At 41.1% G+C, this 14,253-nt stretch overlaps 1 protein-coding gene across 9 annotated transcripts in view; it reads left to right on the top strand.

Annotated features, from left to right (window-relative positions):
- Window positions 1-14,253, top strand: part of LOC122491615 (LIM domain containing preferred translocation partner in lipoma) — a 679,043-nt gene that overhangs the window by 550,470 nt on the left and 114,320 nt on the right. The window lies entirely within an intron of this gene.

Raw genomic sequence — 14,253 nt, 5'->3', positions numbered from 1 at the left:
GGAGGTGGTATCTCATTGTGGTTTTGTTTGTATTTCCCTGATAATGAGTGATATTGAGCATCTTCTCATGTGCCTGTTAGCCATCTGGATGTCTTCTTTGGAAGTGTTTATTCATGTCTTCTGCCCATTTCTTCACTGGGTTATTTGTCTTTTGGGTGTTGAGTTTGGTAAGTACTTTATAGTTTTGGACTCTAACCCTTTATCCAATTTGTCACTTGCAAATATCTTCTCCCATGCCGACGGTTGCCTTTTAGTTTTGTTAATTGTTTCCCTAAAGACCTAAATGTGAGATAGTAAACTAGCAAAACCCTACAGGAGAAAACAGGCAGCAACCTCTTTGATCTAGGCAGAACATTTGAACAGACACTTTTCTAAATAAAATATAGAGATAACCAACAAGCAAATGAAAAATACTCCAAATGTTTAGTCATCAGAGAAACATAAACTTTAAACCCCGTGAGATGCATCCACACATTCATTTGAATGGCTAATATTCAGAAGAATGACATTCTAGTTACCAGGTGTCAACAAGAAGATAGGGGGACTGGAATTCCCCTACATTGTTGGCGAGGATGCAAAATAGTACAACCACAGTTTGGTAGAGTCTCACAAAGTTAAACACATATTTACCATTTGGCTCACCTTCCATCTTCCCGTATATCGACCCAAGGAAAATGAAAATTTTTTTTCCTATAGAAAGACTTGCATACAAAAATTTATAGCAGCTTTATTTGCATTGGCCAAAAACTAGAAACAACTAAAATGTTTACCAATAGGTGAAAGAGAAAAATTGTGCCGTATTTTTTATAGCCAAATGCTATCCATCAGTAATAAGAAAATGAACTTCTAATGAGTATAGCAACATGGGAAAACTGCACAAACATTATGCTGAGTGAAAGGAGCCAAACCCCTGTCCCTTCCCCCAAAAAAGAATATGTACTATATAATTCCATCTTTGTGAAATCCTAGAAAAGGTGAATTTAATCTATAGTGACAGGGAACAATCAGTGGTTTTCTGAGGCTAGGGGAAAGGATTTACACTAATGGGGCACAAGGGAGCATTTTACGATAATCGGCATGTTCTAGAATTTGGTTCTGGCTATAGTTACAAGGGCCTAGGAATTTATCAAAATTTATTAAAATTCACAATTTAAATGGGCTCATTTATGACACGAAAAGTCTACCTCAGTAAAGTTTATGTTAATAAATAACATAAATATATTTCATCATTTAAAAAAACATGGCCAAGGTATATTTGAGTAAAGCCTGTTGGCCTTTTGTCTTGCATGAGTCATAGTGCATAATGTCAGAATGAATTCTCAAACAATTTCCAGTTTGGGTTCTGTGAAAGGAGAGCAAGAACTTAAAGACACTTGTGAAACGTGAGTGCAGAATTCTTTGCAATGTTTAAGTTTGGATTTTTCCCCCTGATAATTTAAGCTTGCTTATCCATACCTGATTGAACAATTCATCTTTTTTTTTTTTTCCTAAGCAAAATGTCCTTATGGAACTTTCCCAAAGCATTCTACTTAGATGTTATTTTTAAAAATGAAAACATTTTCACTCTTTTATTAATCTACATAATAGTTCATTGAATAGTACAATTGCAATAACAAATTCAAATGGTCTGATTCAATTTGGGATCAAATACTGCTGACTCCCGTAGCAGGTTGGAGCAGGAGACAGGCTGTGCTCATAGTGGTTTTGGTTGGTTGTGCACAAAGACAGATGACTAAGGGGCCACTGATGTGGACATTGAGGATCCTGAGTTTGACACAGAATGCCTGACACATAGTAAATCTTCAATACCCGGGTAATTTGAATGTTTACCCTCTATAGGAGGTATCAGAGGTCTTTTGGATTGGCAGTTAGATGCTCAATAAATATTAAATTGAATTGCCTCATGGAATTGCAGGAGTTAATTCCTTTATTCATTTATTAATTCTTGGCTACCCTACTTTAAAAGTGCATTTGGAGGAGTGCCTGAGTGGCTCAATCAGTTAAGCGTCTGACTTCGGCTCAGGTCATGATCTCACGGTTCGTGAGTATGAGCCCCGGGTCAGGCTCTGTGCTCGAGCCTGGAGCCTGCTTCGAATTGTCTCCTGTCCCTGCCCCTCACCCACTTGCACCCTGTCTCTCTCTTTCTCTCTCAAAAACAAACATTTAAAAAAAATTTCTTTAAATAAGTAAATAAAAGTGCATTTTGTCTGTGAGCTCCACAAGGGCCTGGCTTCTTGCTCTATCTGCTATGTCGGCCCACAGTAGTTACTCAATAAAAATTTTCTGGAAGCATAACCTCAGTGACTCTGCTGCCTTGTGAGGTGTCCTGCGAACGGGAATGGGTCTAAAGCCAGTCTCTAATAATATGTCTTTAACACTTCATTAGTAGGCAGATTTCTTAGGCAAACTTTTTTGTCTGTAAATTCCTGAAAAAATTATTCTGAGGAAGTGAATATTATGAATGAAATTATTCGCACAGATGAAAGCGAGAAGGGGCTCTGGTGGGTCATTCCCCTCCTCCACCCTTCTTCCTATTCTCAAGATTCATTGCAGCTGAATCCTCGGGATCCTTAGGGTTCTTTGGAGAACGCTTATAAAAGCTCTGATTCTGGTTCTCACCCTCGAATTTACAGAAGAGGGTTCTGAGGCCCAAGATGGCTAAATAACCTCTCTGGAACCTCACACAGCTATACCTGGTAAAGCCAACTTGTCCTCTAATACCATTGCTTTTTCAGCCACCCTTCTGTTCCAAGCTTGCTGTGTCCCCTGGATAACATCTTCTGTGTTTAATTTTTGTTGTTGTTGTTATTTAATAGAAGTCTTTTCTTTAAGATGCACTACCGCTCCCATTTGTACCATCTGCAGCAAGCTAAATTACTCCTCGGCGTTCACACCTTTCAAATATGTGTAGACCATAATCATGGCACTCCGTAGTCATCCTCCAGCCTCTCTGTGTACTTACATGGCTCCTTTAGTCTTCCTCAAGTCAGTCTCTCTCGTCCTTTATCGTGAGCACTATATTCTACTCCCTACTGCCTACAAGAGAACAGTCTGAGTATATTCCAGATGGGAAAAAATAACCCCAACATGTTGTAACAGGGGGGAGAAAAACACACTGATGAGATGAAAGGAACAATCTACAGGTTAATTAGTAGTATGGCCACAAATATGTGCACAGTTTTGTTTCAGAAATAAAGCAAGCTGTATTTGTTGTAACTATCTCTTCTTTGAACTTAACAGAATGCTGATAATGCCAAGCTGTGTTTACAGTCCAAATTTTTGCTAAAGACCTTCAACTTTGCACTCCCCCCTGTGTGGTATCTCTTGCCCAAGACAGAACTACAAATAAAAGCACTTAGCAGGAACTGATGCAAGAACCCATCACGGAGCTGATCTGTTTTTGTGCAGTGTCTGTGGATTTGTATGGTTTCTGGGAGCTCTCCCTATAAGCCTTACTTCGTAAGGAAGAACGCTTGTGTTATCTCACTGGTTATTAGGCAATTGGGTATTAGTCATCCTGTAAAAATTAAATGTGTTTACCGACTATGATCATCTAAAAATGGAAACTACATTAGTGCAAGAGGATTCTCCCAGAAATAACTCTGCTGACATAAATAGAACATGCCTCTTGCCCCGTTTCTTGTTTCTTTTATTTAACAGCTTTTATAGTGTTTCAACAATTTTGCAGTCTTGAAGGGCTGTCCAGAGATCAACAGTGAGCAGGTTCTCCTTACCTGCAGGCAGGCTTACTCTAATTTAGCTGAGAATGAAAAATGAAAGCCTGGGAAGGTTTTTAGAGAAATGCTTGATTCCATGTATACATCTAATCGGAGGAGATAGAGAGGATCTGCCCTTCCCATGGACGTGGCTTCTTGAGGAAATGACCCATTTTTACAAACTCCACTATGGTCCCACAAGTGTTCCTTCATTCCCAACCAAATCCTTCCTGTAGAACTTTCTGAGCCTTTCTTCGGCTGTTCTCTCATGATCTCACAGGGCTCTAAGCTCCTACAAGGTAGAAATGTGGCTTCTTGGTGTGTTCTTATTATGAAACTTTGTGCCACACCTCAGAAATGATGATAGCCAGTGGAGTTTATTAGAACGAAATTTAAACTTTTCTACTTTAAACCCAGTGATTCTGCTAATCTGGAGGTGGCAAAGAAGGGTGGCTATTTATTTCCTCTCCCACACAAAGCAAGATTGTGAAGGAACTTTTTCTCTGAATGAAAGGGGAGAGGGGAAAAGTGGGAACCTTCTCATGTTTTATTCAGATGTTAACAAAGAAAATTGAGAAGTGTGGTTTCCTTAAAACTGACACCATTTTTATCCCAAACATTCTGGTAAGTGATAGCAGATGACTGTTCAAGCTTCTTGAGAGAGAGAGAGAGAGAGAGAGAGAGAGAGAAATATTTTTCAGGAGCAGAGTCCCAGCGGGAAGTATTACCTAAAAGTAATACGCTAATTGCTTTCAATCTTGCATATTTCTACATACTGTGTGCATACATACATGTATTAATAACTGTTCCCAAGACGTCACTCTAGCACTCAGCTCAGTGTTGCTATGCAAGTGCCAGAGACAGAATCAATGCAGACTGCAGTTTAGCAACGAGAATTTTACAGACACACGAGGGCGGAGATGGAGATGGCCACAGGTCCAAGATTCCGTGCCTGGGTCTCCCTCTGATCTCTGATGTAACATCATGTGTCAAATATTCATGGCATCCATCGGCCCACTCCACTTAGAACATGAAACAGCACTGCCAGCATTTCCTAGGAGCTTAGATCCTCAAAATCTGTCTACTTACATCCAGGATGGCATTCCATTTTGTGGATTTGCACAGGAATTCCTCAGAATATGAATTCTGGATAAAGGCCCAGATATAGAAGTACATTGTGCTCTATTGTGCATGTGATTTATACCATCGTTCATAACAAAAATGTATTTTACAATGATACATCTTGGAGGAATTCCTCACATTTTCTTGTCGTTTATCATTTAATGTCGAAATTCCTCCTGGTAACCCTTTGAGTCACCGAGGGCTGGGATTGCTGTTGACATACCTAGGACCTACTGACCCAGGTGGATGAGGGAAGTTGCCCAATGCCACAGGTTATATATGATAAAGCCAGGATTAGAACCCTGTTCTTCTAACCAGAGATCTACTACTTATCCCACATGGGTGTTTTGTACCCTTTAAAAAACTAAATAACAAAAAAAAGTGGAAGCCTCTTATCAAGTGAATGTTATATATAACTCCAGTGTCCAAAAATAAATCAGTTCAGACCAGGTATGGTCAAACAGGAAGCGGAGCCTGGCCTTTTATGGCCCCAAGGTACCTCTACAGAACACCCAGATGTGTTTCAGAAGGATGGATTGGTTCTGCTGTTTCAGAAAGTCATGTAGTTAACCTTGTTCTGGAATCATGCAGGACTCATCCTTGTGGACTGCCATGTCCCACAGGATGCTCCCATATGCGATGAAATTTTACCCTGTGTGGAGGGAGAAATTCCTCATGCTCAGGCAACAGCGCCTACTAGTGGGGGAACACTCGTATTTGAGGTGACTCCGCCCCCCCCCCCCCCCCCCCCCCCCCCCCCCCCCCGATGGTTTGAGCAGCCAGATCACTGTGCTGGGAGCCCAAAGGCTTCCATCCAGGTCTCATCTCTTCTGTCAAGGCACGGCCTCTCCCGCAGCCTTTGTTTTCACATCTGTGAATGAGGTTGGACCAGATGTTTTCTAAATTTTCCACATGTGCTTTCCTTCTTAGACTTTTAAATCCCTTTAACAGTGTCTTAGGGGCCTTTCAGCACCAAGTGGAGAAACCAAAGCTGGGGTGTGGTGTCAGGTGAGAATATTGCCCACCTCCGGGTTCAGCACTATGTGTGTATGTAATGTGGGCCAGGTGAAAGACCACTCGACTTGGGGCCTGATGAACCAAGTCTGAATTCCAGCTTTTCTGCCTCAGTCTTACACAAGACTATTCTCCTAGGTTCACTCATTTGCTAACAAAGGATAGGTGCCTTAGATAGCTTTTGGTTATTGTGAGGTAAGCTTCAAACAGCATCATGTAAATGATGACATTTCATGTGAACCTGCAGGATTATCTCAATCTTGATATGTCAGAAATTTAAAAGTAATGCTAGTCATAACTTCCCATTTTTCTCTTTTTGGAAGCATCAGGTGAGAAAGCACATTTAATATTGTAAAGTGCTATATAAGTGTAAGGAGGGCTTGGTAACATCATAAGATGATCATGGCTATTTGGGGGCATTGAAATACAATAGCTTTAGCAGGGAGTCTGGGTGGCTCAGTCGGTTAACCGTACTACTCTTGATTTCAACTCAGGTCATGATGTTGGGGTCATGAGATTGAGCCCTGCATTGGGCTCCGGGCTCTACAGTGACAGCGCAGAGCCTTCTTGGGATTCTCTGTCTCCCTCTGTCTCTGCCCCTCCACACCCTCTCTCCATCAAAATAAAAAAAACTTACAAAAAAAAATAAAGAAAGAAAGAAAGGAAGAAATACAGTAGCTTTAGAAGCACCCTCGTGAGTTACTCAGGGTTAAGTTTGTTCTTAAAGAACCAAAATAAATTTGGAGATTTCCTACCACAGAAACTATGAGTAGCTGGGCAAATTAAAGCATTTTCAGCTTGGAATCGAGCTTAAAGGAAATACAGATTCCCATGAGAGATACCATGAAGCAGATTCCAAACATAAATCAAAAATAATCGTTGCAATAGCAGTTGTAACTGTACTAGTAAATATTGATTTTTATTTCTGTTAACGGGTCAATCATGAAATTAATTTTAAATGTAGGAAAATAGATTAAAAATTCAGAAGGGGAGTATGAAAATGTCCATGTGTAAAAATTAAGTTGAAGAGAAATCTTGACTTTAGTCAAAATAGATGGTGATATTCCTGTCAGGGATGTTGTAAGGTTTATACGAGCTTCCTGCCAGGCCGGATGTTTTTAGGAATCTTAGAATTCTAAAGCAATAAGCCAGGTTAGGGGATAGGTTAAGCGGGCTCCAAAGCCAGACTGCCTGGGCCCCTATCCCAGCTTCAATATTTAACTGCATGGCCTTGGGCAAGTGACTTAATCTCTTCAGGCTGCCATTTCTTCAGCTATGATGCAGACGATGATAGGACCTACACTATCAGGCTGGTGGAAGGATTACCTGAGATAATACATCTAAATGCTTAAAACAATGCTTGGCAAACACTAAGTCCTGCATAAATATTGACTGTTGTCATCACTCTGGGGTCCATATATTTTTGCAGGATTAGGGTTGAATTTCTAGCACTAAATTCTATGAGTAACATTTTGGTGAATATAAATCTTCTATAACTGCCTCAGAGATGCAGCTGCCTCTATAACCCCCATATTGGCTGTCCTCTTTAAAGGTAGGCCCAGGGGCACCTGGGTGGCTCAGTCGGTTAAGTGAAACTCTTGGTTTCAACTCAGGTCATGATCTCATGGTTCATGGGTTTGAGCCCCGCATTGGGCTCTGTGCTGACAGCTCAGAGCCTTCTTGGGATTCTCTCTCTCTCTCTCTCTCTCTCTCTCTCTCTCTCTCTCATTCTCAAAATAAATAAATAAACTTAAAAAATATATAAGTAGGTCCAGAGTGCATATCTCTGTGCTTTTAGTTGCAATAAGCTCTCTATTTGAAGTTGTGCATATTATACCTCCTATAGTTGGAGGGAGAAGGAATAGAGCCTGTACAAGGCCCTTTGTGGCTGTTGTTGAACTAAATGGCCAGATAGTGAAGGCAATCATCACCATCTTCTTTTTACAGAGGCTGAGAAAATGTTACCACTGTGCCACACTTAGCACAGAATAAAGACTTCATAAGTGCATTTATTGAGGGGCTGACAGAACGGCTGGACAGTGGACTCAACTGAAACCACCTGATCCTTGAGGGGGTCTGATTATTGCTAATTGTGAAAACAAGTGCCCTCAGGCTCTGGAAATTTAAGAAATGTGTTCAGCTTCCCATAGCTAATGAGTAACAAAGGCAAGACTCACAGATCTGTCTGGTTTCCTTTACATCTTTATATAGAACTTTGTTCAAGGGCGCCATGTATTACATTCAAAACTGCAAAGCAGTGTATTTTGTTTTGCTTTTGTTGCTATCTGGCTTTTGCCTTCATTTGAGCTACTTTTCCTGAGAATGGAAGTTGCCAGAAAGTGATTGTCCTGACGTTTACCGTGCATATATATGTTACTTAGTTCAGTGGAGGTTGGGACCAGGGTGCGTTGTGTCCAACTCACTGCCTCTGTCAACACAACTAAGTGCAACTTATTAGGATGTAATCTCTGTAGAACCAGGGCTTTGGCCCTGTCATTGCTTTGTAAGAATTCTCTAGGACAAACTACACTGTGGAGCACATTGACATGCAGCTCCTTGTAGAGCAATGGTTCTCAAACCCACTGCACATTAGCATTGTTATTTCAGGGCCCCACACCAGACCAAAGAAGTCAGAATCTCGGGAAGTGAAGCATGGATATCAGTATTTTTTTTTTTAATCTTTCCTGGTGGGAATCCAGAGTTTGAGTTTCAGTACTTTCAAATCTTCTCTGAAGTACCGCCACCTATACTGACCTGCCTACCTCTAGCAGACACTGACCACACCCATGATTTGGGAGTTGGAGAAGTGATATTGTATCAGCTCTTCTTTCCCCGGGTGTGGGAATGGCCCACACGCCTACCCAACGCTGAAGACATCATAGTTGAGTTCTGGGTGAATAATAAATTTTACTCATACAAAAACACATGCTCATTAAGAAGATGGACTGGGGGCGCCTGGGTGGCTCAGTCGGTTGAGCGTCCGACTTAGGCTCAGGTCATGATCTTGCGGTCCCTGAGTTTGAGCCTTGTGTCGGGCTCTGTGCTGGCAGCTCAGAGCCTGGAGCCTGTTTCGGATTCTGTGTCTCCCTCTCTCTGCTCCTCCCCTGTTTATGCTCTCTCTCCCTCTCTCTCTCTCTCTCTCTGTCTCTCAAAAATAAATAAATGTTTAAAAATAAAGAAAGAAAGAAGATGGACTGTAGAAGTCCGCCCTGCTTCCTATCTCAGCCCACCTCCTTCTGCCTCTGAGACCTTGGCCAAGTGACTTCACCTCAGATGTCTTGCCTATCAAATAAAAATAGGTAATCGTTATAGTGCTATGAAAGAATGTATGTGGAGTGCTTAGGACGGTGCCTGGCATAGAGAAAAAAACACAGTAATTTTCTTTTATAGTTTTGTTATGCTTCTTCACAATGCAGCATAGTTAAGTCAGCGGAACATGTTTACTTTTGCAACCCCATGTGGGACTCCCCCACCCAAACCACCCCCTTACCTGAAGGTCCAGCCTAAGCAAATATGTATCTATAAATGAATCACCTCATGGCTTAGCCTTCCTTTCATCAGTAGGATTCAGCCTTTACTCTGTCTTCTCAGGTTTGGAACCCAGGCCTTTATTCGCCCGCTCCTGTACTGTTCTCTCTGACAATTTGGGGTTTTGTTTGTTTGTTTGTTTGGTTGGTTGGTTGGTTATTTTTACTCAACCTCTTATTTTATACTAAGATGTTCCTTACTTTGTCTCTCTCGGAAGGCTTCCTCTGTCTACCACTGGTCTAGTGCTGTAGCGGCCGCTGCTCTTTTGCCTGCTGTGTGCGTGCCCACGTGTGTGTGAGAGAGAATGCAAGCACCTGTGTATAGGGGAGAGAGAGACAGAGAGGAACTGCCATCTGCCACTTCCTCCCTCCCACCCGAGTGCCCAGTGAATCTGCAAGCATCTCAGCAAGGATCACCTGAGCAACAACATGATGAAATAGTACAATACGATTGTATACACACAGGCAGGGCGACAAAACTGCAGTCCTGCAGTCCGGCTTTTAAGATCCGATAAGGATTCCATTATTCCCACAACTAAATGGAACTCACCATAGGAGACTGAATATCGCCACATTATTTAAAGGCAGAGTCCAAGAAAGTAGGAAAAGACTGAATGTGGTGTACGATGTGCTATGTAACATCACACCTTAAATGGTGACCAGTTGACATTCTTGATAGACTCTGTAGTGTCTGAGGCCATACAGCAGCGCCGTGTGATACATTCATTTACGACACAAAATGAAACTTCTGTAGGAGTGCTTCTAATTAATATAAGTGAACTTCTTTCCCTGGCTTCCATTCTGGCAAGATATGAGAACATGTAGCTGATTCTGTTCATGTATGTTATCAGTGACTAGAAAGCCATTGAGAAGTCTTCCAAGGAAGACATAAAGAGATAGCATTAGAGTGATAACTCATTGGTGGAAAGCAGACCTTTTCAGCCAACTTATGAACAGTCTGTACCTGAATGGGTTTGAATGCATATTAAACAAGCCTATTTGGGCAATGCTCAGCCACTGTTATCCTGATGAGCAGTACAGAAATAGGTACCCCTTGGAACAGTGGCTCAACCTGGCTGAACATTAGAATTACCAGGAGCGCTTTTAAACTTCAATCCCACGACATCCCACTTCAGAGCAATGGAATCAGAATCTCTGGAGCTGGAACCCAGTAATCGTACTTTTTTTATGTTCCCCAGAGTATCCAGCATATTGGCAATGTTGAAAATCACTGTCCTACGACTTAAGTAGTTTAAAAAGCAGGGTGTCTATTATTACATGCATTATTGCTACAGGATTCTATAAAATAAAAGCTTTGGTGATTAGAAAATGCCGTCATTCGGGGCGCCTGGGTGGCTCAGTCGGTTGAGCGTCCGACTTCGGCTCAGGTCATGATCTCGCAGTCCGTCAGTTCGAGCCCCGTGTCGGGCTCTGTGCTGACAGCTCAGAGCCTGGAGCCTGCTTCGGATTCTGTGTCTCCGTCTCTCTCTCTGACCCTCCCCAACTCATGCCCTGTCTCCCTCTGTCTCAAAAATAAATAAACGTTAAAAAAAATTTAAAAAAAAAAAAGAAAATGCCGTCATTCTAGTACCTTCAGTGAATGTCAGATGGACCTGTCATATAAAGAATGCAAGCTTATTCTATTATCTTTTTCTACCTTCAGCAGAAGATAATTTCTGACTCGGCTTAATGGAGTATCTGCTTTAGAAAGATAACTCCAGTGGCCATATGTAGGATAAATTGGAACAATCTTTTCGTTTCTAGGAATACTTTACCATGACTTCATTACCCTGATATAACCCTATTGATTCAACTTTCCAAACAGGATTTTGTTCAGAATATTTTGAAGAAGGTGCGTAAAATGAGAAGCCTGATACGCGATCAGCATATAGGGTTTCAATTCATTGTGATTCTTAAAAAGAGAATATTACGTTTGCTTGTGCCTAAAATTTCTATTAAAACTCAGATAGCAAGGGAGACATGAAGATAAATGTGACCTAGCTTGATGTCTGCATACATTTTCTAGTTGACTTTTGATGGTGAATAACGCAGAAGTTTGACAGTATCACCAAGTTTTAAGATGACTCTGGACATTTTTGATCCTACCCCCAAAACAAGCAGGGCTTGGAAAAGGGGGCCTGTGGCCTCTTATAGTAATGGTGCCAGGATCACAGGAAAAACATTTTCAAATAAAATTTTTTTTCACATTATAAAGGAAATATATTCACGTTACCAAAAGAGAAAACTGGAACCAATAAATCTGAAAACCTGTGTCCCACTAATCTACCTCCCTTGCTTACCCTGTTGATCTACCTGTAATATCACTCTCCACCCGTGCCCTTCCTAAAAATGACTTGTTTGAATTCTGCATAACCTTCCAGGTTTAGCTCAATACTAAGACTTCCATAAAGCCCTTCCATTTATAAGAGGAAGTGAATCAGAGATACTGGTGTAGTCAGGAAGCCATTGCAATAGCCCATGAATGATAATGGAGCCTGATTTAGGCAGTAGGCATGTTGCAGATAGAAGCCTTTCGGAGACGCTCCAGAGGTTGCTATAGTTAGCAAAGGGGACTGGGGGAAGGGGTGAGAAGAACCCATCATGGGTTCCACAGCAGATATGAAGCGATATACCTAGCAAGCAATAATACATAACCAAGCTTTAGAAACCAGTTCTTTTCATTTATTTATTGTTGGATCTAGGCATCTTAATTCACTGTCAGAATTCTCCTCAGACGGTCTGACCCTCTGTCATTGTTTTTTTTTTTTTTTTTTTTTTAATTACTGTGCTAAGCTTTGCCAACCAGCTCCTCATACCAGCCCTGGGTCTGAACTTGAGCTTCCTACTGGCCCCTAATCAAACTCTGTTTCCTTCATGCTCTGATGCCTTCAAGTCTGGTACCATTCCCCCTGGTTTTTCTCATTTAAAAGTGCTGAATACTTGTCCAGAAGATGGGCATTCAGATTGTGGTGTGCATTTTGATGATGTGTAGTATAAGCCCCTCTAGGGGCAAGGATGAACCATGCTTGAGTGACTTTCTTTCCATTGTGAGTGCTTCCCGAAAAGGCATAGTTTGTAAATTCTGTTAATGTGAAAAGGGAACATTCGGGCACCTTTTCTGTCCTGCTGATGTGTAGGGCTATTTTTATTTTTTGTTCTTAGCTCTTTTTTCTGGGCTTGTGATTCTAAAGGTGCCAGACTGACTGCCCTCGAGCCCGTGTCCCCGATTTCTCCCAAGAATAGGAAAAATATGGGAGGCAGCAGAGCTGGTCATGTCTGGGTTCAGCGTATTAGCTTGACCCACTCTGGAAGAATATCCTCCAAAATACAAAGGAGAAGATTGTTCCTTATGAATCCAGCCCATCTGCTTTCATAGCTGAGAAGACAAACCCTTGTTGTGCCAGCACCAAGCCACTGCAGACGTGTGGGATCCAGTCAAGTCCAGCCACTCATTCCCTTTGGAAATACTAAAATGTTTTTCTCTCTCCCCTCTCCACCTGTCACAATTTCATCCTCGAGTTGGGCTCAAATGCGTCTTTTCCCACAAAACCCTTCCTAAGTCCCCTATCACATATGATTTTCCTTCCACACCTCCACAGCACTTTCTCCTCTGGCACTTGGCACCTTTTTTTCATGTGATTGTAGAATGTACGTGGTCTTGTAATGCCTGTAAAAGGCACTGACCAAGTCTACTCCATTTCCGTTTATCACAGAAAAGCAGAATATAGTACTTTGCAAGAGTAGATACCTGAGGAATGTTTGTTGAACAGAATGAAAATTGCAAAGCTTTTCTGTTCAGCCTGATGTTTAGGGGTCTGCCCTGATCTTTCTCTCTAATCGGTGATTGAGATTCTCTCCCAGATCCTCAGGGATAGCTAGCAAACTCTCCATAAACTGTGTAGAGTGAGCTCTTGGGTTCCAGAGATTATGCTGTGGATCAGCCGTAGTTTAGATCACAATCGCTATCTCCAGCTGCTTCATAGACCACCATGACATTTAGCCAGAATTCTTTTTGTTTCCCCAAGTGTGGTCCACACATCACTGTGTAGTCCCTGGTGGACTGTCAAGGAACCCAGTTTAAGGTCTAGGAAGGAAAAGAGTAATAAAAAATAATAATTCTGTTGACCTGAATTTAACAGATCTGAAATGTAAAATTACAGTTTTCACAGGTATCCAATCCACAGTTAATAATCATCACATTCTTAAAAGATTGCACATATATCACAAAACCTCTGTTGACTGGTGTTGTTTGACCACTATTCACCAACAGTGCCGTTCAGCTCAGAGTATTTTCATGTCATTCGTATTTTTTTTTCCCTGCTGATGCTAAACCTATATTTTTCATTATCACTATTGTATTGCATTGTTTCTTTAGTTCGCCAGAATACATCAGTGATTTCAATATGATTCAATGAAGGCGGGAAAAATAGTAATAACGATAATACCATAAATACCACTTCAGATTAATATTAAAAATGTAAATTTTTGTGAACAAGGATTCCAATATAAATATTGGAAGCGAATCTGTATGTTGTGAAACAGATATGATGGGTTTGCACAAGCAGTTGAAAAAGAAAAGTTTGAATACTAAACTATGCTAATGACTCCTTAAACATTAGACTTTATGAACTGATCCATTTGCCTATAATCCCAGTGTGTTTTCTGTAATGAAATGTCAGATAGTGGCATGAAACTCTAATTTTAGCATCAAGTTGAGACGTAGCACAGTGAACTATTTAGTAAACCAATTAAGCCGGGTTTCTTTTCTGAATAATCACAAAACAAGAGCCATATGCAATAACCTAATTTTGTTACTAAAGGCAATTAAGTTCCAAATTTTAAAGGCACTTTTCTAAGGTTATCTATCTCATAAT

The sequence above is a fragment of the Prionailurus bengalensis genome, chromosome C2 (assembly GCF_016509475.1).
Source record: "Prionailurus bengalensis isolate Pbe53 chromosome C2, Fcat_Pben_1.1_paternal_pri, whole genome shotgun sequence".
Classification (NCBI taxonomy): Eukaryota; Metazoa; Chordata; class Mammalia; order Carnivora; family Felidae; genus Prionailurus; species Prionailurus bengalensis.
The sequence above is the reverse complement of the archived record's forward strand: the minus strand, read 5'-3'. Positions and strand labels throughout refer to the sequence as shown.